Genomic DNA, 6026 nt, shown 5'->3' with positions numbered 1-6026 from the left:
TGCCCGCATGCACTGGGCCGACCCGTGCACGCACGTCTCCGTTGGGTCTGGCGGCGCTCCGTCGATCCCCATCGGCCCGCCGCCTCGTGCATTGTGCCGTCTTTCTTTTGCACGTATCTTCTCCATTTAGACTCCGATTGGACTGTTCTTGAGCTCGTTGGACTTCGTTCATCATCCTGGACCTCGCTGCAGGCTCAATATGGACTGAATCTCGAGGCATATTTTCTAACACTCTCCATCTCCCATTTGATAAAACGTGGTGATTGGTATAAGTTTCCACTGGGTATTCAGATTCTTCGCTATTTACACAAGTATTTCTTCTTGCATGTATGTTTCTTTGGTTCTTTTCTAATGTGTCCGGTACTTGTGGATGGGTTTGTGCGTTTTTGGCGTGATTTTTGCGTTTCTTGTTTCAGATCTAGGGTTTCTTCCCGTAAAGGTATTGATTTTAGGGTAGTGGATTATAGATCTCATTATAGGTGGTTAAAAGTATGATTTTTAAGGGGTTTTGATTGGTGAAGAACGGAAAATACTGTATTGATCTTGACTTCTTCTTAGGGTAAATTCGGCCTCTACTACCGTGATTAAATCCCTTTGCAATAACATTATCAGAGATGGCTTTTATTTCGAAAAGTTTGTTGATTGAGTGAGTTAGTTCAGCCTATGCCGATGTTTTCTGTTGAATTTTCCCTTTTGTATTAATTAGATACGGAGAGTATTATTAATTTGCTAACACGTTTTATTGGTTATGATTGGATTGGGAGTGAATTATGAATTTAGTGTTTAACAAACAAAGATTTAGCACTTCTTAAAAGATGTTGGCATGCAGTATATGAGCATATTTTTTGACCATCTGATTCTGTACTGCCGCTAAATTCCTTTATGGTATCTTTTGCACAAGTCTAAGCTTCATCCAGATTATTAGTCTAACATCGGAAAGAGCAGCAATGCTGCAGATTAGTGGCTGTAGTAGCATTTGGAAGTCCGTAATCACATTTACAGATGGAGTACCATGATCATCCTTTATTAAATGACTTATTCAATTTGGGGTTTCAAGTGCTGGTGCTCCAGTGTCCACTGATGGGTCCTTAAGGTGGTTATAAAGGTGAGACTGTAGGAGATTGGCCAGCCTTTTACCCTCCAAGAGATGAAAATTCAGCAAAGGAGTTCAGCCTACGCCTCATTTGTCCTTCTGCCAACATAGGAGGAGTAATCGGCAAGGGTGGTGTTATTATTAAACAGATCAGGCAGGAATCTGGAGCATTTATCAAAGTAAATAGTTCTGCCGAAGAAGATGACTGCATAATTACAATTTCAGCTAAAGAGGTGGGCATGATTTTTTTATCTTAGTTGGATATTGAGTTTTCACCCCCTTTTCTTTTCCTTTCCTTTCCTTTTCTTTTCTTTTCTTTTCTTTTTGATGCATATGTAGTGCTATGCACATGTTGCGTGCACAACAGTTAGTGACTGCATGGACATGCATGCTTCGGTTTGTGGGCGGGGGCATGCAGGCATGCATGTGCACTTCTTTGGAAGCTCCACTCATTTAAATATTGTTTATTGTTTCAGTTCTTTGAGGATCCAATCTCTCCAACAATTGATGCAGCAATACGCTTGCAGCCCAGATGCAGTGAGAAAACTGAGAGAGAATCTGGTGAACATTCATACACCACTCGTTTACTTGTTCCAACTTCCCGCATTGGTTGTCTAATTGGCAAGGGTGGGACTATCATCTCTGAGATGAGAAGAAGCACACGGGCAAATATTCGGATACTTTCAAAGGAAAACCTTCCCAAAGTTGCTTCTGAAGATGATGAGATGGTTCAGGTAATAGTCATTATCTGTTAGTTGTGTTATATAAGGTATGTATTTGCTATGTTGGTGTGCTGCTAAAGGTTTACTAGTAACATTACGCATTTGTTTGTGTTGATTTTCTCCAGATTAGTGGAGATCTTGGTGTTGCTAGCTCGTTCTGGCAGTGCTGGGTAAGGACCTCTTATCCTCTTGACAGCAGTGCTGGGTATGGCCCACCATGGAAGCTTTACTTAGGACCAATACAGGGTGCTATTTACCATCTAATTTCCTTAATGCCTTTAGCACTGCGCCAAATTATGTCTGCATTACGACGGGCCTATGTTTGAAGCCCAACCTTATATCTGGAAGCAATTGTATAAAATCTAGAATTTTAAGACTGGATATGCTTGAGCCTTCGATGTCTTTCCCCGCAAATGGTCAGTGCTTGGTAGTTTGCCTTGAGAAGTGGAACTCATCCTTAAAAACTTTAGGCAAACGTTAGTCACCCTTTTTTCTGAAGAGTTGCATTTCGAACATTTTATTTGATTGTTGGTGTTAAGATGATGTTTTATGCCTTGTTTGTGTGTCAGTTGTGACTGCAGCCTTTTGTTATTTGCCAGCCTGAATTATTTCCTTTCTTTTTTTTCCTTTTTTTTTTTTGTTTGAGTCTTTTCCCTGTCAAACACTCTTGTATGCTGGGTCTGCATGCATCCACATGTACAAGCCTGTTAGCAATTTTCTCTCCTTCCCCTCTTTGTGCGCACCTCTGTCAAATTGGAACTGCTCATGAAACCAGGCAAGGCTTCAAAATTTCTCCTAGCAAGGGACGGAACTGACTAATGGGCATTTTAAATTCTAGTGCTGAAAATCAGTGTAGAAGTAACTTTGTTGGCTCGTTTTGTGTGTGTTCAGGTTGAGTATGAACTCTTTCGGTGGAATATGGTTCATGAAATTAGTGTATGCAAAACAAGTCATATTGAAGGTAGGGGATAATAATCATTTCAGTTCATGGGCAATCTGCAGCTCATTTGTCAGTTGCACCAGTTTACTGGATTTATTGAGATGTGATATTGTTAAGTTTGCTAAGCTTTGTAGTGATACATCTTATAAAATTTCAATTCTGGAGTTGAATTTGCCATGCTTTCAGTTTTGCAGGTGCTGGGAAGAATGTGTTAGAGAGCTGGTAAGCATTCCACTCAATAGTCCATAAACACTTAAATATGACATGCCCCCATTACACAGTCCTGGGGTCGTCTAAAGTCTAAAATCATGACTCTGTTTGCCAGCTGGTAGGAGCCTAACATGTTTCTCTTTGATGCGTGTCAATGCCGCTATGGTGCATGTGCTATCAGCTGACTGAAAGAGGGTATGGTGTTGGACATATTTTGGCAGATCAGAATTTTCAAGTCCTAGCATCATAACATGTGGTCCCAACTTAAGCTTTTAAACTTGACACTTGCAAAGTTGCAATTCAGTGCATAAATGGATCTGCCTTGGAACCCAGGATGGTGAAATTAGGTATACTTTTTCTTGACATTGTCCATTATATTCATATGGACTCAATATGTTAAAACTGGACAAATTGTTATAGCTAAAGAAAATCAATAGAAATTTAATTCAATTATATTTAATTCAAATGTCAGTAACTGAGCACCAATAATATACCACTGAATAATGTTAGACTTTCATATAATAAGCTTTTACAATCAAAATTTCCTGCTTTTTCAATTGCAAGTAGTGACTCTTTTACTGTCTAGTTAACTAAGTCAATAGTGTAGACTTAGTTATTGCAATTAAGGACTGGTTCAAGGCTTGCTTTAAATTCTCTTTTTAATTCTGAAAGTTTGTTGAAATAAGATGCTAATAAATCAAATGTATTTTAAAGTTTTTTTTAAGCTGAGTACCAGCATGTTCCAAAGGTGGGGTGGTCACATTATCAGACCACCATGGTTTTGTCTGTGTATATTTGTCCATTCATATCATAGCTGTTCTTCTCTCTTTATTGTCTTCCAGTATTTGCTCTTGCTCAGTTTTTTTCATGGCAAAACGCACATAATATTCTTCTCTTATTTGAAATTTGCACCTAGTGCGTACTGCATAAATATGGAATGTGGTGCTTACCAAAGAAATTTTAGAATTACTTAGATTGGTATAGTATCCTAATTCGCTGATGCTCTAACTCTTCAAGTCAATACTAAGAGGTACCGAACAGATTATAATAAGAAAAAGTTTGAGCAATGGATCCTAAAACCGGTGCCTGTTCATATACTTGAAGTTAGATATAGAAACTAAAACATTATGTGTCATTTGAGTCCTTGAGCAGACGTACCTAGTCTGCTTGAATGCTCGCAGTACATCCCTTTTCTTTATAGATGATTGATGCTAGTTTTATGCTTGGGGCACTTGAGTCCTTGATCATTCTGATCTGATGCTTATTTTCAGTTGCCTTAACTTATGGTGGAAGGGCGGCATCCTTTTGTTTTGTGTTACTTATTTGCTAATTCCTTTTGAGTTCATTGCATTTTGTCACTGTATTTCAGTCTAAGAAATGTTTGAAGTGCATTTACATGAACTATTGCATGCCATAACCTGCATGAGTCCTAGTGTTGCTCATGTATTTCCTGTATGTAGTGTCAACTTATGGAATTTCTTTGCCTTTTCTTTCACTGAGGATCAACTGCTCTTTTGTTGAAGATCAGTTTTATCATCTTATTGTTTTTAGATCATTAAGATCATCAACATGCCATTTTTAATGCATAGTAGCAATCTATGATAGCTGATTTTTTTTTTCCCATCTACATACCCAATTTAATTTTCCTTTAGCCATCGAGTCCCATTGTTTGTCTTTATCCAAGTCTGAATGGTAGTCTGTGAAGGTTTGCTGCCTACACTCCAGTCATGACTTTGAAGCCTTTTCATTTGAGAGCAAATCCTGGTTTTCTGCACATAGGCTTGAGTGTGCGCTTCTAAAAGGTATAGGTTTTTGGATAAATGTGTGGCACGCCAGTATCTCCCCAAAATGGACTGCAGGTCAAATCATCAGATAAATTATCAGGTTGTATGATTGCTTGGCCATTTCTTTAGCTTGAGTCATTCTGCTGTTTGCTGCCAGAACTGATTGTTTCACCTGGAAATTTCTGCCTTGTGATTTTGAGCCACTACATGATGACATCTAATGTCAATGCTCGAAAACTAGTTTAAGCTTAGTGGTTCTATCCTTTTAACCGGTTTATATCTGAATGGTAAGATTCACGGTATACATGAATTCAGTTTTTAAGTTGTTGTACTTGGTTATTTATGCTGATAAGCTGTATAAAAATTCTCTTATTGAAACCAAAATGTCTCACTTGTTGCTTGGATACCTTCTGTAAGAATTTCGTAGCTTTGCAAGTGCATGTTTTTCGGATTGTTAACACATTGATTAGGTACCTTAATCTCTGGAACAATCAGTGCTAAATTTCATTTGTTTTACTGTGTCAATATACATGACTTAGATAATGTTATATTTGTTAGATACAGTCAACATGGTTGTCTTCTTGTCACCGGACTGGATTATAAGTTTCTGGTCACTTGACTATCATCCGATGTGGACCACCTTGATTTTTTCTTCGGATCTCTAGCTCTTTTGTTATGTTGTTAGAAGTGTAGGTGTACTTTTCCTTGCAATCTGGATCAGGAATTGATTTCTGCGATAGCATGCTTGCTCAATTATGCTTGTCTTTGAGTGCTAGTGCGGGTTTTGAAACAATTTAGATGGATATTTAGTATTATAAATCTATCACAAATTCAAGGATCTAGATAATTATAACTACATTTATCAAAAAAGAAAGAAGATTAAGGCTATATATTTTTATATTCATGTGTAAAAATATTGCAAAGGTTTTCAAACATTCAAATTTACATAAATATCGTTTCAAAATTGATATATGTATGTATATCTTTATAAAATATCTTTTTTTGTATGTGTGCTCATATCATTTAACATCGTTAAAAATTAATAGTTTAAAATTAAAATGATTAAAATATTTTTATGGATAGATGAGCAAAAAGAAAAATTTATAAGGATATATATGTAAATAGTAATTTTATAAAGCTATTCATATAAATTTAAATATTTGGAAGGGTATATATGTAAAAAGTTTAATAACAAACATAGTAAAAGTGATGTTACTAGCAAGATGTATTGTTGTTTGCTGTAGGAAGTTTAATCATTCAATTCATGAGTAATTCAG

The 6026-nt window shown here is 36.9% G+C and overlaps 1 long non-coding RNA gene across 1 annotated transcript; it reads left to right on the top strand.

The window, feature by feature from the left end:
* Window positions 1-1086: 1086 nt before the first annotated feature.
* LOC140856524 (uncharacterized) lies at window positions 1087-2956 on the top strand. The gene is made up of 4 exons (XR_012139780.1): window positions 1087-1326; window positions 1570-1827; window positions 1941-1985; window positions 2942-2956. It is a non-coding gene; the product is annotated as an uncharacterized lncRNA (long non-coding RNA).
* Window positions 2957-6026: the final 3070 nt, after the last annotated feature.

This window comes from Elaeis guineensis, chromosome 3 (assembly GCF_000442705.2).
Source record: "Elaeis guineensis isolate ETL-2024a chromosome 3, EG11, whole genome shotgun sequence".
Classification (NCBI taxonomy): Eukaryota; Viridiplantae; Streptophyta; class Magnoliopsida; order Arecales; family Arecaceae; genus Elaeis; species Elaeis guineensis.
Note: the sequence above shows the minus strand (reverse complement) of the source record. Positions and strands in the feature narration are given on the sequence as shown.